At 35.4% G+C, this 24904-nt stretch overlaps 1 protein-coding gene across 1 annotated transcript in view; it reads right to left on the bottom strand.

Moving 5' to 3' along the window:
* The window catches only part of PLXDC2 (plexin domain containing 2), a 420883-nt gene that overhangs the window by 5642 nt on the left and 390337 nt on the right, over nucleotides 1-24904 (bottom strand). The gene's annotated exons all lie outside the window — the stretch shown is intronic.

Raw genomic sequence — 24904 nt, 5'->3', positions numbered from 1 at the left:
TTCTGGTGTTCTGTGCTGCTTTCTTCAATTAACAGTGCAGAAGTGGAAAGAAGCTGGAATCAGGAGACTTAAACAGTGTCTGTCAATTCCCAGCAAAAGACTTAGGCAAAGTCACATGTTTTATTTGTTACTCATGTTTTATTTGTTATTCAGTTTCCCAATTTGAAAAATGAAATGAACTATATTATTTTTTAAACTTTTCTTTTATAATTGAAAAAATATTTAACTCACAAGCACTCTGTTCCAATGAAATCTTACCTTGTATAACACAAATAGGATCACACAGAGTAGGTCTCCCTTTGTTGTGATAAAGGGAGCCCAGCTTACACACTCTCCCTGAGCTGCGAGGGAAGCAGCAAATTCTATACCTTCTCAGAGCATGTTTCTGGAAACTACAGAACTAAGTCTGCATTTCTCAAGCTTGACTGTGCATATAAATCACAAGGGATCTTGTCAGAATGCACAAGCTGACTCATTAGGTATGGGGAGATGTTGGGACTCTGCATTTCAAATAAGGCCCTGGTGATGCTGATGCTGCTGGAGCATGGGTAGTGATTTGTCTAAGGTCTTTTCAAAAAGTGAGTGAAAGAAACAGCATTAAACTCTAACCTTCCTTGTGTCTCCTATGGACCTGCATGGGAGCTGAACGCATGTTGTATAGCTGGGTTAACCTTTCTGTGTTTAGCTTTGATAAAGTTTATTCATGAAAAGGGACTTTCTTTTTCTTTTTTTATACCTCAATATCCCAATTATTCTCTAGTCTCCTTATTTTATGTTGGCTATTACTTCAGTCTTAACATGTTATATGTCTGGGTTGCCAGATTTAGTAAAATACAGAACACTAGTTACATTGGAATTTCAGGTAAACAATGGGTAATTTTCAAAAACTGTAATTCATAGGACATACTTATACTAAAGTTTACTCCTTTTTAATTTGAAATTCAAATTTTCCTGGTGTCCTATATTTTATTTGATAATCCTATCAACAGGGACACACAATGTTTTGGGGTCCTGACCAGGCAAAATTGTACTCTACTTAAAAACTACTCCTGTTTGTGGTTTTGACACTTTGCTTCATGAATTGGAGGTCTGTTTTTCCTTAAAAAGAGTAACTCAAGTGGACTCATCTGTCTGCTGGTGTGGCCAAGAATTCCAAGCAATAACTCATGTGCAGAGAAAGCCTGTGTGTTGTTTTACACGTTTTCTGCTCATCCGATATCGGTTGCTCTTCTTCATGTGGACGTTGTCTTAGTGTCCTCTTTCTCAGCCTACGAGTACTACTTGCCATTGGTATGTTGCCTTCATTCTAGAACTGCCCTGGCATGATCCTAAAGAATTAGTTAACATAACCAGAGTTGGTACATGTCTGAGATGACAATTGTCCCAAAGCACATAGAGAAAAGCTATAAACTGGGATTAACAAAACTTCAATTATTTATTCTCAAAACAAAAATTTCTCATATTCTCAAAACAAGAATTAAGTGGTTTTCCATTGGCTGCTCAATTAAATACAAACTCTTTAATATGTGAAGATACATCTTTTTTGGGGGGCATGGGCGGGGGAGAAACATCTTTAAATCATGCAGTTCAAACATTTAATGTCCGTTATTTTCTTTCATTCATGGTGGTTCTCAAACCTGACTAAAAATTACATCACCTAGGGAGATTAAAAACAAAACAAAACAAAACAGAAATTACTGATGTTTTAGCTCATTTCAGCCAAATGATACAGGATCTCTGGCTGTGGACTATGCAGGAGTATTTTAAAAAAATTATTCAGATTGGTCAGATGCACAGGAAGGGTTGAGAACCACTGTCAAACCATATTTCTCTTGGTTCCATGTCTGTGTCCCAGAGTGTCCCACTATGAACCTTTGCCTGTGTTTATTCCCCTCACCTGGACAGCTACTTAGTTTCATCATGTTTACCTATCCAAACACTATCCATTTCATATTATTTCCAAGAAAGCTTTCTGGCTTTCTCCTATAGATTAGGAGTCATTTTCAGTCTCCTGCATTATCTCAGACATTCCCTGATAATATTTCTATATTCCTTATCACATTTTAGAACGCATTGTGATTATATGGTTGCATACATATAGTATCTGAATATGTCCTGCTTTACGTATATGTGCTGGGGTCAAATGTTATATTCCGTTAAACTCTGAAATAGTCACAGCAGTGGTGCACTGAAGATATCTGACATCTGGAGAAGATCTATTTTTTACCCTCTGCCTCCACTGTAAGACAACATTATATTGGTAATAATAATAAAAAATGAATAACAATAATGACCAGAAAAAAGTGCAGACAGTGAAAATCTTCCTGTTTTGCATTTCATAGGTATAACCATGTCAGTCAAAAACATTACAAATACAAATATATTACCATACATAAAAAGGGACAATAGAATGAATTAACATAATTTTGAACAAAGGTAAAAAAGATGAAGGAATGTTGTCAAATGAATGAAGTCCACAAGGATTACAGAATGCTTTGCACTTTGCAATAGTAGAATTGAAGTAGCTTCTAATTTCAGTCAGTCTTATTTCTTCATCTTTACAACCATTCCTTATCTTAAATCTACTGCTTTAACACAGATATATGTAGTACCATTTGGACTGGAGTACCCACTGAGCCCAAAACAAATGCACAGGATTTTAGACTTGCATGAACTCATTCTCTATATGAATGCATACAGCTGAGCCCACTGTGAGGGCCAAGTGTGTAATGGGGAGTTCTCTGAATTAACCTCCATGCAGAAGTCAATGTTTACTGAAGGCTAAGTAATAAAACTGTGCTAAGTTGAAGTTTACATATGTATTATAGGTAAAATTCAACAGTAACTGAGTCAACTCTTTAGAACTTAGATTAGCAAAAGTTTCTAACTCAATTTAGGAGTTCTGACACAACATGGTAATGAAAAGCTAACCTTAATTTAGACAGTTTATTATAATTTTACCACTTTCTAAAATGTGGGGCAGATAGCCCTCAGTGCCCGGCCCTTTGTTTCCTATTGATCTACCATGTCTGGCAAAGCGTTATACACAAGGAGACTCACAGTAAGTGTTTGTGTTGAATTGCATAGATCTTATTCTATGGCTTATGCACAATGATGAGCACAGCACCCAGATTTTTGAGTGCCAACCTACCTTTCTGATCTTCTATTTTCCTCTTTTGCCTTCAGCCATTATTAGCTACTTTCTAACCCAAAATGACTGATAATAGTTATTATTAGTGCACTCATATGGAAATAACTGCATTAGGTCAGCTGATAAAATTTCTATTTACATACCTACATACAAAACACAGTACTGAACCTAAGGCACTTAAAGCATGTTTAGGTAAAATAAGACATTTGCATTCAAATGCCTGAGCAGGAGCTAAACAGTAATACAAGCTAAAAAGGCACAGACAGAAGATTTGATTACTCAGTACAATATCAAATATTTGCTGAAAGCATTTGAAAATAAATGCTATGAGTTTTGAGAAGAAACCCTCATCTGGTCTCTGGTCATCAGAGATAATTTTCTGGGCAGACTGTAAAGACAAAGGGCAGAAGACAACTCCCATCACTTCAGCCTTGATGCTACTTACAGGACTCATTCCAGGTCTTTTTACAAAATTATATTTCATTGATTATGCTCTTAAAATTGTCTCAACTGTGACTACTGACCGCCAAACTCTGCTCTCCATAGAGGATAAATTGTGCAGGGGCAGGGTGGTGGTGCTCCGACTTGGTCTATAGCTGTCCACTGGGTGCGAAGGCCCAGGGATTTCCTGGGTGGTGCAGGCCAAGGTCAGCCCCCACCTGTGTTTTGCCCTGGGCCACCCTCCCTGAGCTATAAAGCAATCTGAGATGGCTGCTACTTGTGCTGGGCTTGGAGATTCCCAGGCTAAGCCAAGCTATGAATCTAGGCCGGCTGCTGCTAGTTCCAGGCCTAGGGCCATTTAGCAAGAGATATAGGGGCTGGGGGCTCTCTGAGGCTGGCTGTTGCTTGTTCGAAAGGATTTAGAAAGTTGTGAAGCATGAGTTAAAACCAGCCATTCATATAAAAAAGCCACTGTTAACTTCTGTAAATTGGGTGGGACAGAACCCCAGGGGTCTCCAGGGTGAGGCAAACATTGTTAGCCAGGTTGATGGAGTCTCAAAAATGGCATCTGCCTGCTCTGTGGCTCTGTGGATGGATGCTTCAGAAAAGGGACAATGGCCTCTGTCCACCTTTCTGTATGGGATAAAGCTGTTCCCCAGCTCTCACCTTGATGCCAGACACTTCGGTTCCTCCCTGTATGCCACTGGTGCCTTTCAAGCAGCTACCCCAGTGCTGGAGCTCAAAGGGAATGAGTCTGAGTAAGTCATGTGTGGGTTCTTTAAGAGGAACTGCTTGGCACTCCACAAGTTTCTTCCACTGACTCAATCCCTGATAGTTTTTGCAGCCAGAAGTTATGGGGACTTATACTCCTGGCACTGGAACCCGGGGCAGGGGGTCTGATGTGGGGCTGGGACTCCTCGCCCCTGAGATAGCCCTCCCAAATTTTTATCCACCACACGTGAATATGGGACCAGCCCACTCTGCATCTCCACTCAGCTTACCTGTCTGGATGTTTGTGGTTTCTTTAATTTCATACTCATCAGACTTCCATTAATTTCGATTCTGATGGTTCTGAGTGATGGTTGTTCTATATTTTAGTTGTATTTTTGATGTGGTTGTGCAAGGAGGTAAATTGTGTTTACCTGTGCCACCATCTTTGGTGCTCTTCTTATTCTGGGTTTTTAGAAAACTTTAGCCACTGTTTATGTGAGCTTTGTTTAACCATGTCCATCTCTTCATTATTGTTCATTCTGCCTCATCTCAAAACTGCCACCTTCCAGGCCAGGCCACCTCATGGCACTGTACGGCCTCAAACTCCTTCAGATTATGAAGTGTTGTCTCTCTTTACTCTCTGGTTCACAGACTTCACTCACCTTCCAGCCAGTCTGAATGCCATGGTGGGTCAATTCAATCAACATATTCTTTGTTCTTTCAAGTATCTGACAATCCATCCTGGATAAGTTCTACCATCCTTATTAAAAATCCTCAACTTCTATTTTTTTCCTATTCCATATGCTAAGGAGTCCCAACTGTTGCAGGAAAAAGCCACACATTCAGGTTATCACCACCCCAAATTGGGAAGTCAGTGATTACATTTCTCTTGTTCAATCCTTATGGTACATCCAAACTCCATCCAGTCCATACTGCCCTCCCTCAATTTTGCATTTCATCACCCATTTTTTAATCATAGAGAAGATTAAGCCATTAAGAAGATTCCAAACCTGTCCCCTCTCTCTTCATTAATGCCTTTGTATGTATTCATTCTCTCTTATCTGAAATAAAAAGATATTCTTTCTCTGTTGCAGTTAACTGCTTTTCCTACTCAATCCTGTCTCTGCTGTGAAGTTACTTCATTTCTTCCTCCTTCCCAGGTACCTTAAAATAAACCTTTCATTGTTTCTTTACCTTATACCTGCACTCAATATCGGAAAAAACTCTTCATTTGACATTTATTTGCATCCCAGAGCTATATCTGATGAATGACTGAATTAATTGCCTTCATATTACAAAGTCATTTTTTACCCCCTTAAATTTGGTGCCTGTCCCCTCCCTTGAAAATCATTCTGGCAGGCTACAACTGATTTTATTGTCAAGTTAGTACATTTGTCTCTCTTATTCTGCCATTTCTCTAGAGTACTCGACTCTGCTGCCTACCCTTCATTCCTGACTCAATCCCTTTTGCTGGCTTTCTATGATGGTTTATTATCTTGCATCTTGTCTATTTATTTTTCACTTTTCAACATATCTCTCTTCCTGGTTTATAAACATTAAATGTTCATGTGTCTTAAAGTTTAGCCATGAATGCTCTAATCTATCTCTTCCCCTAGCATCCCATTTTATTTTCTTGGGTTTCAACGTCTAGTATTATAACTTTGATTATTTTCTCACTTTAATCTGTTCCTTTTCCTCAGTGCTTTTTCTGAGAGGCCCAAATGTGATTTGACCATCAGCTCAAATCAAACCTGCTTAACATTGCCCCTCATTTTCATTTCTAAACTATCATCTGACATTTCTAATTTCATTCCTGGAAACTTTAATTTCCCAGTTGTTCAGATTTTGTACTTTTGAATTTTCTTTCCTTCTTTCTTCTTCACCTCACATATTCAATGCAAAGAATCAAGACATTCTCCCTACCTTAACCACTAACTACTTATAAGAATTTTTTGGAAATTGTTTGATTTCTTGGAATCTTAGTTACTGATCTTTAGAAGAGAGATATAATAATGCCTACACTTACAAACCTCATCGGGGAGTAGGTGAGAATCAAAGATAATTGACTGTAAGTATTTTCAGACACAAAGTTTTATGCAAATGGAATTTGCTTAGTTCTATCTTCTTTCATATGGCTCTTGAATTAGCCTCATTATACTTCTTCTGTGGACATTCTGATATGGTTCTTAGTTATTATCTCATCTATGGATTACTGATACAGCCTTCTAATTCTGCTCTGAGTGTTCTCTTACTCTTTTAGCTTTTTCCAGCCCCTTTCCATTTTTGAATTCTATTTCTTTATTACATCATTGATTCTCTCTGCCTATAGAAGAAAGCCTAGATTTTGTGGTTAGTTTTTCAAAGCCTGTCACATCTAACCTACATCTACATTAAAGGCATTCTCAGTATCTGTCCATAGATATTAAAATATAGTTGAATAAATCAATTCATCCTGTCCTTTCTTGACTTAATGTTTCTATAAAAGCATATACTTCTCTTCCATGTGAAATATCATCTCCTCTTCCTCTTTGCTTAGGTATAGTATAGCACTCCTTTAAGACTCTGCTCAAACACTACTTCTCAGATGAAATCCCCCTTGATTAATCTCTCTGTCTTTCCTAAGAATTTCCTAGTATTTGACTGCATCTTTATTCAGCATTGGTTAAACTTTTGATGTTTGTTTTATTATTGAATTCATATGTAGCTATTTGGCCTCTAAAGTTTTTATGTTCTATATGTCCACATATATAATAAACTGGAAAATATGATTATACATAGTATGACAATATGACTTTTTTTAGAGAAAATGGGAGAACTATTAACAGTTATATCAGGCAACAGATGTAAACTGGTATAGTCTAGGCAAACGGGAATAATGTTTACTCTAGTTATACCCCTCTGTGATGTTAAACACATCTACCAAATTGCACTGCACGAATAGGAGCTTTAGTTTTGAATGATTTCCTGTGTTGTGAGCTGAGAAGTTTCTAGTCTTCCTCAGCATTAGCCTTAGCTGATAATATCATGTTGATACTGCATTTGGCAATATCTCTTGATTTTTTTGAGCCATATTGCTACAAATGGTTGTTTTTTTTTTTTTTTTTACTAAAATAGAATAATAATTTGCTATTAGCAGGCAATTTACTCTGAGGGAACATAATTTGCAATAAATGTGAATACAGGCCAGTTCACTGTTGGTTAAAAGACAAGATAATGCTGCTCTGGTCATAAATATTCTAATAAAAGTCCAGTGTGAGTTAGTGATACTGCTTATAACAATGAGACCAGCTGTGTTCCTCAAGAGGTTGTTTTCATAAAGTTACTTGTATCTGAGCATCAATGTGCTTCTTACTGAGGTCAAACAAAAGCTGCCAAATTAAGCTTATTTGGCTATGAGCTTAACAATGGTAGTCAGATATTTTCTGTCCTAATACATTGTGTGCTTTAATCCACATTTAATCACAAGATTAGGACACAGCCAAATAACATGATTTATGCCATAAAATTCAAAAGGAAACACTATTTATTTGAAGATGTAGAGTAATGTTTATCAATCAAACTAAGGCAAATACAGACCTATTATATTGGACTGGTATTTCATGACATGTGTTTAATTTGTATATGTTTAAATGAAATGAAAAATGTTAGAAAAAATTTAACAGGCAGATAGCAAACCTTTTACCTATTTAAGGTACTACATTAAAAAATAGATGTTCATAATAATGTACTTATTTTGGAACTTTGGATACATACTATCTCTTGTCAAATCCATTTGGAGATTAAAATTTTAAAAAATTAGGATCCTGAGAAGGAGAACTATATAGCATTAACATGGCAGGAAAATATTATAAAAGTCAAGGGATATGTGCTGTAGAAGATCAATTGCAGAGGTATTACAGATGCATTGATAGCCATGTTTTAATATAATGTTATAACTGGCCAATGTCAGTGTTTAGTGATTCCTTAGGGCTTCCAATGATGCTCATTACTGTCCTTTATAAAGATTAATGTAATTACCACAAAAGCTTAGTTAACAGTGCAAGACATTCATCCTATGATAAAGAAGTATTGATAGCTATTCTCATGCTATTATGTGAACCAGGTGATAGTCCTGGAAATAACGCCAACATTTACAACATTTTAAAAGTGAAATAAAGAAATAAAAATGCAACATGTCTGAGATATGCCAATTAGCAGAAAGATGACTATTTTATTGCAGTTTATGGTTTTATATCCAGGATCTGATAACATGGTTGTGAATTATTTAGATTACTTGTTCTTTTTCTCTTCCTTCTAGCATTTGGAAAACTCACCAACATTTGTTTAAGAAAATAGTATAGGCAAGGGAAATAAATGAATACCGCCAATAAATCTTGGTTATACAATTTTGGCTGAAACTAATGACTTTTAAAAAAGAGTGCTCTCAACATTGTGCAAATGAAGGCTGTCTGGGAGTCAGCAAATTTGGTTTTAATTCACGGTTGTGTTACACAGAGAGTGTGAGGAATTGACCAAAAGTCACAAAATTAGTAAGTTAAGCTAGAATTTCTACCAGGTCGGCCTTCTATGCACTGCAGTCTTTCCATTGTCTTTTATTGATTCCTGGTTCTGTTATTGTCAAACATTAAGGCATCAGGCAAATCACTTTCCATCTCTTGTCAATCATGTTCTCATGTGTAAAATGAGAAAGTAGACAAAAACTGGTTCTCTACTTAGCATGAGCCTTTATAACTGATAAATATATGTCAATATTTTTAAATGCCGTATTTTAATCAATGCCATTAATTTAATGCATTTAAAATATACTGTGAATGACTTGACTACAATATTTCAGTAAGATTTAAACTACAAATGTCTGAATGCATCAAATCCTGCAACATCAATGTTTCAGGATAAGAAGCTGTTTATATTTATTTTCAAGCATGCAATTTTTTTTTTTCTTCAGGAAAATGTAGTTTAATTTCTCTTTAGGTGAGACATACAATACAAAAAGTTGTGAATCACTGCATTTGATTTTTTCTTAAGTTTCCCACTACTTTTGACTATCATTTCATGATTCTATTTATTGAGGTTTCCATTGGGTAGATTTAGATGAGACTATTTATTCAGCAAATATTTACTAAGCATTGTGCTTGTCTTTGGGGATAAGAACAATGAATGAGACAGATATGCTATCACCTGAAGTTTCTATACTGTTATAAAATTTCACCAAGAACTTGAAAAAATGAATAAAATTTTCCTGATTTTGTCTTTAAGTCAATTCCTTGAAAGAATTGGTCAGTCAGTTCCACCTTTTAACCAGTTAATAGAAAAACACTTTAAATCTCACAGACTCTGGTTACTTATTTGTCTCACTGATACCATAAATCATTTCACTTTAAAAATATGCATAAACTAATATTTCCAATGACCCTAAATATATATTTTGCTAAATAGATTCTACAGTTGGTAAGTAAAAAATTGAATCAAAAACATGATAATTGTTTAGTTTAAAGTATCTTTTTGCCTTACTTTTTCTGTACCCCATTATTTTTTTTAATAAACAGTACCTTTCTTGATAACTCTCTATAATTATAGTGTTTTCCACAACAATTTCATTGCTTTTACACTTAGACTTGCCACTATCAATGTTTATAACCTAATTTTCCCTTTCCTTTGGCTTTGCTCAGCATCCTCAATGGTTGGTCCAACTGCTTCCTTTTTACATACTTTTCTTCCTTAACAAACTCTAGTGCAATTATGTTGTTTGCCAAAACACAGCCAGTCCAATGATTCCCCCTAATTTTCATTATTTTAATGAATTTCTTTTGTGGCTTTACATCCATTTGATGGTTACTATTTTATCTATAATCCATTTTCCCTTAATTTCCTCAATGACTTAATTAAAGTTTATTTCTTGCTCACATAATAGTCACAGACAACTGTATAGGCAAGGAACTTCTTTCCATGCCTGGATCAGGTTTTTTCCCTCTTGGCCCATGTACTGCATGTATCCAATGGCAGCTTAGAATCTGCATATATAAATTATGCACAGGATTACATAAATATAATGTGTAATTATTGCATAAATCATAGTGTGCATGTATAAATTAACAATTGTACTTACTTTTTAAATGTTTTATTGTGGTATAATTGACATATAATGTTTTATATTAGTTGTATGTTAACAACTGCATTTAAAAATATAAATGAAGTAAAATATGGAAAAATACTGTACACATTTTCCAAGGACTTCCAAAATGTTTGTTGCCAGTTGGAGCAAGTTGAAACATGAGATGTCTGTTCAGCAACAGCCACCTTCAAACGCACAAAGGGCATTTTAATGGGGAAGGTGTGTAGGCATATTTTGAGTGGCACCGGAAAGCTGACCGAAGTCCACCAGTCCTTGTTTGATATCTCTCTCATCATTTTGTTTACCTAAAGCTCTTCTCTAACAGATTTCTCAGGCAGGGCTCATTTAGAGCAATGTTGCCAGAGTTCTTACATGTTGATATAGTTTGCTGTACCACTTATATGTGTACTTACAGGTCAGTTTTGCTGGATATAAAACCTTGGCCTACAGCTTCTTTCCTTTAATATAGTCACACCATTTTTTTTCTGGCACAAAAAATTGCTGTAAAAAAGCTTGATGATTATCTAATTCATAGTCGCATATCAGTCAGATGTTCTATTTACCTAAATGCACACATTTTTTCTTTCTTTTTAAAAAGAAAGCCCTAATCTTGGTTGCTTTCTTTCAAGAACTTAAAAAATAAATTATAGTTTGTGGTATTCATTTTTTCTTCTTTTGCTTTGGTTTTCTTCTTTAGAAATTCATATTGTTGGAGGAGATCCATATGTTGGGTCTTCTTTGCCAATCTTAAATATTTGTAATTATTTTTCAAATCTTTTTTATCTCCTTCAGTTCTTTTCAATTTTAACCTATTTATCCTAAGTCATTAAGAATTGTGTTTATTTGCTATTCTGTTATTCTAGTTTTTTCCTCATTAATAAATGATTTTTCCTTTTATTTCTAATTCTTGAGGAAGTTAATCAGAATTTTAAAGTTTATCTAATGCCGATTTATTTAATGTCTGTCTGTTATGCTTTCATTATCTGTAGGTATACTATTCTCTTTAAAGTATAGTATTTTTTTCATATGATTTCACCTCTAAAGTATTCTTTTGCTCATTTCTATCTGACATTGGTTTCTTTGAACTTTTAGAAGGAGGGCTGGTTCAAGTAACATTGGTAGTTTCACAGCTCCCTCTTCTTCGATTCTTCAAATAGGGTAGGGCAAAGAGGGTTTAGAGTTGTGAGGACACGGAACAGTTTATTCTTGTATTATTATTTATTCATTATTGTACTCTTTTCCATACCAACAACCATAAACCTATTTTTCCCTACCCTGTATATTAAAACTTATGATGGTTTGCTTTCTGATATTTCTTGATTCTCTTTCCTTTCCCAACACGTATATGAACCTCCTTTTATCATCTTTGCTATCTCTGCCCTATTCAATATTGATTCCACTCCCAGGATTTCCTTTGAGTGTGGTCGTTATCACAGAAGATGGCCTGGCAGGTCAGTTTTGAGAATTCTTTGGGCAACACTGCTCTAGCCCCTCCAGAAATTCTTACACAGGAACATTGCACTCACTTGTAACCAGAGTTGCCTCATGGCCTTCACACTTTTTGTTACTGTTCTCTTATTGGCCTGTTTTATTTTCCAACCATTGCGTATTGGCCTACAGGATACCTTGTTGCTACCTTTGGCTTTTTCTCATGCAGATGCTAACAGATTCAGGTCTTGTGGATATCGGTGGCTTGTTATTACATGCTGTATTTGGACATGCTATCATCTAGTTCTGATTTTGATATCCACTTGTTCTGTTTTTATTTAAATATTTGGAAGATAAAAGGTGTATGCTGCTACCACCACTACCAACTTCCTAGAATCTTACATTCGTACTAGCCAGAGTCCCTAAGGCGGTTTGACGTTGTAGTCAACACCGGCAACTCCTGTGGCGCACCTGAAGCCAAGCTGTATTGACTCCGTCTTTCCCTTGGATCCTTCAGCTGCGAAGAGAGGGGGGGTCTGCTGCATGGGCAACAGCAGACCCTCCATATCACCCTGCCCAGGCTCTGTAGCTTCAGCTTCACTGGAGAGGACACTCCAGCGTCATCGCAAGATGTCGATTCAACACGGGAGGAGACAGATACCGTGTCATTCCCGAGTTGGACTGCACAGCCATTCTCGGCGGTGCAGATAGACTCTTAAGAAGCTACACCATCGTCTCTTGAGACGGACGGCTGCCGACCGACTAGCTTTTGATATGTAAAGGATTCTTTTTGCATTTACTGTCAAATCATATCACTTATTACTATGAAACCTTTTACCAAGCAGATTTGAATGAAAATATTACTAAGAATACTTTATCATTATACCTACTTTTCACTGAAAAATATATTGGCAATTTTTACCCTGTGTGCCAAGGTGAATGAATTGAATATATAGAGTAGGCTCATAAAGGCAGCAAGGCAAGGTAGGTATTTATTTGTCTCTTTATAATCAGAGGTCAATCAGAGATAATGTTTATTCCCTCAAGTGGAGATTCATGGAGGAAAGCTAACTAGTTGAAACTTTCCTCTTAGCTCCTCCTGATTAAGATAGAGGATCTACACTCTGCTCTGTCAGGAAAACAAATTTACACCTGTCTGGAATGTGACTCAACTGCATCTTTATCAGCACAAGAGAATCTCAACTGAGAAGAAAAAAAGCACTTCGTCCTTCAGCACTGATTATCATATAAAGACACTAAGGATCACAGAGTTAAATAACATAGCAATGTGGAAAATGCCAACTTAAATTTCAGAAATATTTTTGAATGTGCATTATTTAAAAATTCCCTGAGGCCGCTTGCCAGAATGTAGAAGAAGAAAACAGAGTAACAGAAGTTTTGAGTGACCAGAGCTTACTTGTTATACCAAAAGGTTTCAAAAAAGTTTAAATCTTAGGAGAAAGAAAGAAATGGATGAAAATAGAAAGAGAAACACAGAAGAATTTATTCCTAAATGAAAAATGCCAAGTATACTTTGCTTCTCCTACCTATTTTAAACAAAGCATGTTATATTTAACTGCCAAATTCTCCTCTTGGTAAAATTTAGTAAGTTCATTCGTGGAGAGGATGATGGGAGAAAGCAAGCAACACAACCCCCCCCCCCAAACAAACAAACAAAAAACCCCACAGCACTTTGTATCCTGGCTCTCTATTATTATTATTATTTTTTTCTGTTTCATGTAACCCCTCAATGGGAAAGATTTGATTAAGGCATTTTACATCAGTAGTTACTTTCCTGATAAATTCCTTTGTTTTATGCAGACTTTTTACTAAAATAAACTGAAGTCTTGCTTGCCCTTCAGAGACAAGAACATGAAATCTAAAGCATTAGCCAATACTACCAATTTCCTTAAAAGGTACAAAGTTGGTGCCCCCACCCCTAATCTTATATTATTACCTCATAAATAATTACATTCTCTGGATAGGAGTACTATTGTCTGCCTTGTTCTGCGGATATGTGTTTTACTTTTTCACTTTGCATTACTCAAAAATGAGATGTCTTCAAAAACTGCAAGTGCATACAATCATGCCTTCTTTGAGTTGGCCAAAAAAGTCTGTTTAGTATTTTTTCCATAAAATAAAAGACACATTTTCATTTTCACCAATACTATTGATTTGGGTATTTTGAGTATGTTGGCTATCTCTGCTATTGGCTTCTAGTGCGTAGAGTGCTGCTAAACATCTTTCAAATTCATAAGAGCCCCGCAGCAAAGAACTATTTGGCCGAAATGCCAGTAGTACCAAGAAACTTCACAAACCACTTTTGATACATTTGATCAGTCATAGCACTTTCTCCATACGCTGCATAAATCATTTTTGTTTGCGTTTCAGTTGCATTTTTACCTTTTCTTGAATAAAGTATAATGCTGAAAATGTTGCATATTTTCTGCTATCTTCAATATTAAAATGGTTGCACAAAATCTCACCAATTTTGATGTTTTTTTTAAATGCACACTGATATGACAGCTGTTACAATACAGTCTAACAAAATTGTTTCGAATGAAGTTAAAGACAAATAAGCATTACTAGAGCCACTGTACGGAAAAAAACAAGAACTTTTTGGCCAACCCAATATTTTTCTTTTTTCTTTTTGTATCTTTTTAAATTTTGAAGTGGAGACACCAGAATATCCTAGACTTATAGGGACATAATGAACCTTAAATTCATTTATTCTAACTGAACCTCATATAATGCTTAAATATGCTTTGTGAAGTCCCTGATAAGGGACTTCTTGAATGCTTAATTACCTCTGGTGATAAAGAGCCTGTTACTACAGAGCCTGAGTACCATCCCTGAGTACATCTAATTATTGGAAAGTCTTTTTATTGAGCCCATATTCATATATTCATGGCTTCTCCCCAGATAGACTCATGTTCATCCTTCAGATCCATCCAGAACAATCCTGATACTTGATCATATGACAGCCCATTGACACTGGTGGGGAGCTATCCTCACTCTACATCAAATTTTCTCCATATTAAATGGGTACATATTCAAGATTCAAGTATAATTACAAGCTACTGAATCACAGATATTTCAAGGTTAACAGTAAAGAACATTTGAAAAAGGAAAAAATGATGCGTGACATAAATTCAAATATAAAACAAAAAACATGATACACAGTTAAGAGATCAACTCTTACTAAAACCCTAGAACTTTACCTTACATTAAGATTTTGAAAAACTATCACACATTTTTATTATGACAGAAGAAAAAGTTTTCTCTTTTTAAAATAAATATCATTTTTTCCTTCAAAGTCTTTGTCAAAGATGACACTTGGCACAGGGTCAGTGTTCATAACAAATTTGTTTTGAACCAGTGAAACAGATAAATTCTTTAAAATTAAAATATAAATATTGTAATTAGCTGAAAGTAGAGAAGGTAGAAATATAACTAAAAATTCTGACTTACTATTTAATATAAAAAAGGTATTTTGATTTTGAATCAAAATTATTTTGTTTATATTAAGAAAGTTTTAATAGAGTTGCCATCTCTAGAAAATAGAACAAAATAATCTTAATCCACTTTCAAATTAAAAGTACCTTAGGCTAACCACTTTTAATAGAATTACAAAGAGCTTGATTACTTCTATCATTTAAGATACATTTCCTTATATTTTTATTCCTCCAGTTCTGAATTTTTTAACCTCCTGACTCAAATTCAAAATTTTAATCTTCTTACAATCACAAATCATTTTAGTATTATCTATGAACCAAAGAATGTCATAATAATCAACTTGTTTTTAGTTGTTTTGTATTTCTGCCAGAAAAAAAATTACAGTATGTGGAATTAGTGAGAAAATGATCTTATAATTGAATAAATTATTATTGTGATGTAATAACTACTGCTAAAATTAAAATTCTATCCTGTCTCCAAAAACAGGAAGACATAAGTATTTATTTTAACAAAGACACAAGGAAGAAATTACTCAACAGTTGGCACTGTAAGTAGAATAATCTTTTAAAAAGGTAACAGAAGGAAAGAATCTGAATACCTAAAACATATGTTATGTACTTACAGATGATCAAGTGGATTATAACTCTGAAGGCTTTTATTTATTTATTCATTTGTTTTTTTCATCTATTAAACTTCCCTGCAGATATTTTATATACATGTAAAATGTATACATATGAATATAAATACACATATATCATTTATTTCATGGCTTTATGCAGCATTAAAAATGGTAAGTTAGGGAATGGTAATTACGAAGGAATTAGAGCAGAGAACTCAGTGAAGTGTAAAATATTTTATCCAGTACTTTTAATAATTGTTCCCAATGAAGGGAAGAAAACATTTCATTAAATTAGAAACAATATTTTACTTTTAGGAACCTAAATTAAAATGTTCGATAATGTATTGGGGTACAGAACAGGGGTTCCCCAAAAAAGCAGAGCATAAACCCCCACAAACCTGGATTGGAAGGAAGTGGATGATCCTTTGTATAACAATGACAAGTTGATAGCTGTGCTGCTGCCCCAGGCAAAAGTGTACTCACTAAAAGGGTGTATAGCCACTCATGACATAGCCAGGGGAGGTGAATGCCCACACTGGATGTCTGTGTGTCACTGAGAACTCTTGTCCTGACTAAAGATGGCAGCCAAAAAGGTAAAAGATACAGGGGAACTGGCAACGGTAGCACATCATAGGAGAGGCCAAATATGAGGTCACATAAGAAGTTATCAGCGGAGCATTTACAATAAGGGTAGGCTGAAAGAAAAGAGAATTCAGCCATGCGGTCTGTAGTGACAGAGGAGCTACTTCTGCCTCTCTGAGGAAGCAGACATGTGGTCTGTGGTGTAGAGATTCCACCATACAGTCTGGGGTAGTAAGGAAGCAGCAAACCATGCTGTAATGGGATTCTGTCATGCAGGCTGAGAGAGGGGAGGAAGCAGCCGTGCGGGAGGGAAGGGTGTAAAGAGAGAGCGGAGGAAGCTGTGCGAGGACCTGTCTAACCAAGCATGGATTCATGGGAGATGCTTGGAGCCGAACTGAACTGTGACCAGGAATACTGAAGCTGCAGACTTTGGCTTCTCTGAAGGATGTATGGAGAAGCCACTTTCTTGGGATGTGTGTCTCTCTGGGTTCTACCATGATCCAGTGTAACATGGCACGTGTTTTCCTGAATTACTGCCTAGAGGCTGAGAACAACTGACACCAGATCCTGAAGGAGAGAGCTGCTGCGGGAAGATGGCAACTCTGAAACTTGCAAAGGGCATGGAGACCTGCTTGCAGAGCCAGCTTAAGAAAAGATAAGGATATGGGGAACTTCTGAGCATGGTTTTGGCTTATCCTCTGGTGAGGAGAAGGGAAGTGCTGGGTCTCGTGAAATAACGGTTCTGAGCGTGACTGCTCACAGCCCACCAAGGTTGGAATCCAGTAAATAAAAACCTGTTTCCTTCAACAGTAATTGTTGGGCCACGCCTCAAGGCACCATGTGGCTGGGCCCTGGTTTGCTCAGTTACAACAAGAGTAAATTTAAGATGACATTTATAAAAGAAATTTTATAGAGAGAGGAGTCATCATGAAATTTAACTATCTCAAAAACATTCAGTGATGTGCATGAATAAAATTCCAGCATCTTAGGACAGAGAGAAAAGAAAACCACAAACATCTGAACAATGATTAAAAAAAACCAGTTTCACCTGTTTTTCCTTATATTTTACTATGTTTCTGAAGTGCTACCACCTACTAATAAAACAGCTTCTTTAATGAGGGTGTCAAACTATTTCATTAAGGTTTAACCTAATCTTTCCTTCCTTGAAGCAGTTCATCAAAAGTGAAGGCTTTCTTTTGCCTCCTCTGAGAAATAAAAAATTTTGTTTCTATGAATTAGTTTTTCCTTGAGTTTTCTTTAAGACAGAAATAAGACTAAGGAATACCGTAAGGGCAAAACTCATAAAAAACATCTGACTTCAAGATTAAAAAAAAAAGATCTGTAGGTCTATGAGATGATTTCTGTATTTACTATATAGGTTAGGCAACGGATCATATGTTCCAGACTCCCGAGTGCTATTCAAGTAGCAGCTGCAAAGCAAGAGGCCAGACTTTTTAAACACTCTTTGTTTGCTCCCAGCAGCAGCCTTTGAATCCTTGCCTTGCTCCTTTCTGGCTTCTGTCCTGGCAGCATGACTGATTGCCAGGAAAAGTTGAGGGCCACAGCTGCCTGTCTTTCTTTAATCCTATTCTCCAGGGGTCCTTGTTCTCCACAAATATTAATTGGGCTGAAGAATCCCTTGAGTGGCAAACCTCTCAACAGACTGCTGTTATGCTGTTCTGTAGCAGCATAGCCTACAGGACCAGAATGAGGAGTTCTGAATTCAACACTCAGCTCTGAAGCTAGATGTCACATGACTGATGCAGACTGTTTCACCATTCTGGGTTTCTAATTCTTAATTGGAATTGACTCTCACAAAGGGCAATTCCAGGAACAGAGGGCTTTGCTGGTTTGAATTTACAGTACAGTACTTAGATTTTATAGCATCTAGAAGTAGGTGATAACTGGGGGGCTGGGAATGCACTTAATTACAAAAGAAATAAGAATTGACTTTCTGAATGTAAACTTCGGTAGAACACTTGGAGAAATCACTTTTTTTTTACATCAAGCAAATGTGTCTATATTATAGAGTAGAATGCAAAATTTACACAAGTTTTTAAGATAAAACATAAAACTCCAAGGAAATGTATCTGCAGTAGATACTTGGGGAATTCATACACTTTATTCAAGAAAAGTTGCAGAATCCCTGAGTTGTATGTATGCTAATGTTTCTTTTTGTTTTGATATCCTATGATTTTGCTGATAGAAACTACTGGCACTTTACACCAAAGGTAGATATTTTGGCCCTTCTCAATAGTAAGAATTTTAAAGCATAATATGAACAATGACTGATATTTAGACATTTATGTCCAGATATTACTGTGAACATCATCATGCAATTTCTAATTCAAATCAGGATGAATAATTTAAGAATGGTAAGACTATTCTGTCTTTTAGGAAAATTAACTGCTTTAGAAAAGAAGAGTCATTTTAATTTTATTATACCTTAAAAAACAAAAACAAAAAACAAAAAGCATACCCATAGCTCTAAGTGATGAAATAAGAATAGCAATAATAATAATCTCACTTATTACTAAATTGTAAGTTATGGGCACAAATACTAACATAAACTCTTATATCCTTGGTTATTTGACTAATAATAACTTACTGCTCAAAAAATATAAAGTTTTTCTTCAAGCATTTATGAAGATTGTATCTTCTGTAAAGTTGAATATTCAACGTAGATATCCATACCTAGATTAATATGTCTATCCTTTGTCTCCACCTACTAAAATAATGTAAGCTCCATGAGGCCTCCTGTCCATTTTTATTGATCTCTGTACCTTGGCTGCCTGGCATATAATAGATGCTCAACAAATTTGAATTAATGAATGATTTGAATGAATAATTGGCCAACATGTCAGATAGCTTTGTTTGCCATCTCTCTCTTCAAGCATCTTATCTCCTCCTCTCCCCCATGCTGAAAGTCACTTGGTTTTCCACTTTAGAAAAATATGGAGCAAGTTAGACTTTCTTTCTTATCTCTTCTTCTCTGTAAGGTTTCCTTTATATACCATCATTGTCTAGTAGAAATATCATGTGAGCCACATACATAATTTTATGTGTCTAGTAACCACATGTAAAAGTGAGATTAATTTTAATAATGAATTTTATTTAACCCAATATACCCAAGTTAATTTCATTTCAACATGTAATTAATATAAAAATTAATAAAATCTGGCATGCATTTTACATGGGTTTTATTCAAGACCAGCTACATTTCTAGTGCTAAATAGCTACACAGGGGCAGTAGCTACCACACTGACAACACAGCTCTATAGCTTGTATTTTCTCCAATACTCGGGGTAAGAATTATAGTCTATTTAAAGGCAAACTCCATTGTCATTGAAATCTTAGTGCCTTCATGAGACATGAGGGACATTGGTTCTATCATGTTTTCCTTCTTCTTTACTATCTTTAAATAAATTCTTAGTACTGATTCTTTTCTTTCTGAGAATATTTCTAGTACTATTTTGCAGCATGAGCAGCAAGGTAAGAACTCTTAGTTTTTATTTTCTATTAATAAAAAAACTCTCCAATATTTTACTCATAGCATCTGCTTTTTAAGGTTTCGATCATCTTGATAATTAGGATCTTATACATTTCTCTTTTTTTATATTAATATAGGACAATAAATCTGTACATAAATGTTTAAATACCAGCTAGTGTTTAAAATACTAAGAAAAATCAAGGAGCATGTTCAAAACAAATTTTTTTATTAAGTTTGCTAGTGTAAATTACTTTGTTTATCGTTCACATAGAATCCTTCCATTGAAATTTTTAATATGATTTCCTCTTTATATTATTTTGTTTACCTTCAATTAGATTACCTTTTATGTATTTTATTTAAAAATATTAAATAGTGTTATGTGATAGTATGCAAAAGTGGAAATATTTATATCCATAATCCATATTTATAGAACACTAACATTTATTATCAGCCATAGCATTTGTGCCTAGAAATGTTCAGCAAACATAATGTAAAACCTAAGGCATATTAAGTTCTTCCAGAATATTAAAGACTTAGTAGTGTCATCAAAATCTATTAAAATTAAGGGACACATGCTTATCTGAATGTGTTTTCTCTTTTGTTTCAAGATAATTTAATTTTTAAAAAGGTTTTAAAGCATGTTAGTCACTCTTACATAGCATGATTTTGGTTAAAATCAAATATCTTCTTAAAAATACTGAGAAAAGCCAGACAGGTAAACATAACACAAAAGCCATTTATACTAAAGTCAAAGAAAATGTTCAGTGTAAGATCTGAAGAGGATGAAGAAGGAGTACAGAAGATAAGTTCATGAAAAATAGACTACTGAATGTCTTAGGAAAATGGAATTCTTTTACTGACCCTGCATACAAACACATGAAACGTAAATAGTTAATTCAGTTATTGTTTAACTATACAATATAGGGGTGAAGATCTCCTTTATTATCATGGCCTCCTCATTCTCATCTACTTTTCATTTTAGTCATTCATTGCATTTAGTCACATTTACTTAGAACTCCATATAAGAATATATTTCTAGATTAGATTTTGATTTCCACTTTATCCCATTTCCTGCCTACAAACAAGAAATTTAAAATCTAAAAACCATGTAAACACTTTAGATGAGGAAGAGTGTTTCTATCCATAAAACATATAATTGGTGTATATTTCTGCAAGAACCAAACATAAATAACAGCCACTGTCTTTATCATCACTATAAATAAACAATAACAACAATAGCTATGTAAGTTAGTAGACAATTTGGGGCAATGATTTTGGAAATATTACTTAATCTTTAAACTTTTTATTTCTTTCATTTGACTCTGTTTTCGGAAATTTATTCTAAGCATTACAATGTATGTCCATAGATACTCATCTTCCTATATTTCTACACACGGTGAGGCAAAATTGCCTAGTGGTTAAGGATATGGTCTCTGGAGAGCCTCGGCTCATATACTGACTCCGCCACTGACTAGCTGCATGATGTTGAGCAAATCACTTAAATTCTATACCTCAGTTTCCTCATTTATGACAGGAAGATAATCTTAGTGCCTTATAAAGTCTTCACTAAGATTAGATGAGGTAATAAGTACAAATCACTTCCACTAGTGAATTTAATAAATGTTCACTGTTATCATTATTATGTTCATATGGGGCTAAATATAAGAGCAAAAAATAAGAAGAGCCCAGTGCTCCACAGTACTAGATTGGTTGCATTAACTCTGCTATATCCTCTGGATGGTAAAATCAATAAACTTATCACAGTATACACAGTAGCTAGCATAGGAACTAATTCCGCAAGTGTTCAATGCAGTCTGGATTTCATTGTGAAATACACAAGATACATACGCTTTAATATCACAGAAATGGGGATGCTTCTTGTGGTGAAGGGTGTACCATAGTTTAATGGATGGTGTGTGATGCATATAGCATTTGATGCAGTCTGTTGTAGGCAAAATAATAGCCTTCCCAAAATGTCCTTGTTCCTAATTGCCAAAAATTGTCAGAGGCACCTTCTAAGGCAAAACAGACTTTATAGATATGTTTAGATTACAGACCTTGGGAATGGAAGATTAATTACCCTGAATTATCAATGTGAGCCCAATGTAATCACAAGGGGCTTTACAAGAAGAAGGTAAGGGTTCAGGGTTAGTAGTAAAAATATTATGACAGAAGCAGAGGTTGGAATGATTCAAAGGAGCCAGTAGCCAATGAATGCATGCAGTCTCTAGCAGCTGAAGCCTGAAGCCTCTAGAAGGAGCCAGCCTTGCTGAAACCTTGGCTTTGGTCAGGTGAGACCAACTTTAGACTTCTGACTTCCAGAGCTGTAAATAATAATTGTGTGCTGCTTTAGGCTACTAGGGTTTTGGTAGTTTGTTATAGCAGTAATAGGAAACTAATACACAGTCTTAAATTGTTTGAAATGAGGTTCTTTTTGACTTACAGGCAATGTCAAGCCTCCAGTGCTTTCTGAATTGCCACTTAGTGTAAAAGGCAATTAATATAAAGCTACTACTGATTAAATATTAATGAAACAGTATATAGCCATTAAAATGATGTCTACAAAGAGTAAGCAGAAAAAGTTATAAAAAAAAGAATGTCAATTTGCATTTTAGTGATATCACAATTATATTAAATGGGAAAACATCCAATAATGCTCATAAACATTCCAGAGGAAAATAAATTAAAATGGAGTGATTGTTTCTGCATGTTGGGATGGTAAGTGACTACTTTTTCTTCCTTTGACATTTCTGAAAATTTTCTATAATGAACAGGTATTGCTTTGATAATGCAAAAAAAAGTGCATCAATTTCATTTTAAAAATTAGTAGTATAATATGAAATAAAAAAGCAATGTACACAATATTGGTAAACTCCACCTCTTTATGTATCAATCCCTCTAACATAAGTGGTCATTCAAAGCCTTCAAATTCAGAGGTCTGGTATTTCACTAACTATGCAGTCATCATGGATCTGTATTTTGTTTTACAAACATAGGTCAGCTCTAATAATAGTAAAGTTATGATTATTATCTTCAAAAATTATCCATCCACCTAGCAGTCACTGCAAGCTGCACGAGGGTGTCAGAGAGGTAGTGATTTAAGTAGAAACTGAGAGCTAACTCAGTTGGAAAGAAAAAAGCCAAGAGGAGAAAAGCTGGAAACATACAGTATGATGCTGCTTCACTTGACTGTGGAAAGACAGGAGAATTCTTTCTAGAATTATGGCGCTTTGACCTTGGAGAAGTTCTCTACTACTCCGAGCCTTGGTCTCTTCCTTTGTACTATGAAGGAAGAAGACCAAATTATCTCTAGAATTTCTTCTAGCTCTAAATATTCTGTACATACATCTATGTGCAAATATTCAGACAAACACAGGGACATATAGGTGCTGATTATAAAACAATAAGACTGATTCAAAAAGGCAAATACTAGAAAAAATACTTTCACTATAATACAGTCTCACTTTGTATTCATATGGGGATTGCTGTGAAGTAGGTCTTTTGCGCTCTGCATTTTTCCATTAATACCATCATCATCAGATATTTCACAGTATCTTCTTTCTCACGATGTCAGAAAATAAACTGCACAGTGTATTAAAGGCTTAACCATGGGAGGGGTGACAGCAGCAGCCTGCTGAAGCTTACAGCTTGTCAGTTGTCAGCTCTTTGAGGCATGCGTTCGTGATGTCGGGTTACTCTCTACTTTCTTCTGTGGAAATCCAGCACATTAACAAAACGTAACAGCTTTCTAACTAGTAAAATGCTGATAATGTCTCCATTCTTAGAATTTTAAACAAGATGCCATTTCTGGAATATATCATATGTGAAATTTTAGTGGAATCTTGAAATGTCTTAGTATATTTATTATCTTTTTTTCCTCCAGAAAATATCGATTGGATATCTCTTATTTGAAAGCAACTTAAGTTGTTTACTCTAAATCCTACAGGACTTAACAGTCTGTTGAGTGCAATAAATCATGTACATATTTAACTCCAATGCAGATCAGAAATGCAAGAGAAAGATATGACCATATTACAATGGATAGAATTTCAGAGGAGAAAGAGGTTATGTCCAGCTGCCCAGAAAGAGAGATGGTCTAGCAAAGTTTACAGCGCACATGGCATTGAAGGCTATTTGGATCTTGAACTCAAGAACTTAGGTGGAAGTGGGGGCTTTTGAAGTGGGGGCTTTCTTAGTGGAGGTAACAGAATAAGCAATGCCGTGGTGGCATGAAAAATTTGGGGTCTGCATGGTGAAGAAAAAGAGTGAAATTTGATGGCAGTGCTAGTTTCAAGTTGGGGAGCCATGGGATAGAGATCAAAAAGATAGACAAATCCAGTTTGCCAAGGCCGTGAACACCGACTTAAAGAAGCTGCACTTGATATAACAGACTGGAGAGAAGCAATATAGGGCTTCTGAGCAATTACTTAACTGATTTTCATTCACATCTTTTTTAAAATGACAAAGGTAATTTTAACTTTATACTCTAATAAAACAGTATAATTTTATACTCAACAAGTGAACAAAATTCTAAGCAACCTTTGTGTGCATCAACCAATGAATTGGAAAATATTTAAACTTTACATGTTTGAAAGTCTGAAGGAAAAGATTTCCTTTATTGCTCTAGTATTTATTTGATGTTGGAAGAGCAGTGACCCCATTAAGACAGTAGAATGAAAGCTGCACAGAGCGGGGGCCTGGAAGCCCAATCATCTGGAGGATAGAAGGTGACTTGATCGCACCGACTTTATCCTGTGGGCCACAGGCTTCCCAGTTTCAGGCCTTCTGGTCATCGGGTGTGGACGGCCCTTTATACATAGACCATGGTCCTTCGCCTGACTTCTCTGGGGCACTGGTGCTAAATTTACATTCTCTACATGAAAACATGACACTGATTTAGCAAGGTGCTTTCCT

The sequence above is a fragment of the Furipterus horrens genome, unplaced genomic scaffold, assembly GCF_987537825.1.
Source record: "Furipterus horrens unplaced genomic scaffold, mFurHor1.1.pri manual_scaffold_2, whole genome shotgun sequence".
NCBI lineage: Eukaryota > Metazoa > Chordata > Mammalia > Chiroptera > Furipteridae > Furipterus > Furipterus horrens.
This window is presented reverse-complemented; position numbering and strand designations above follow the sequence as displayed.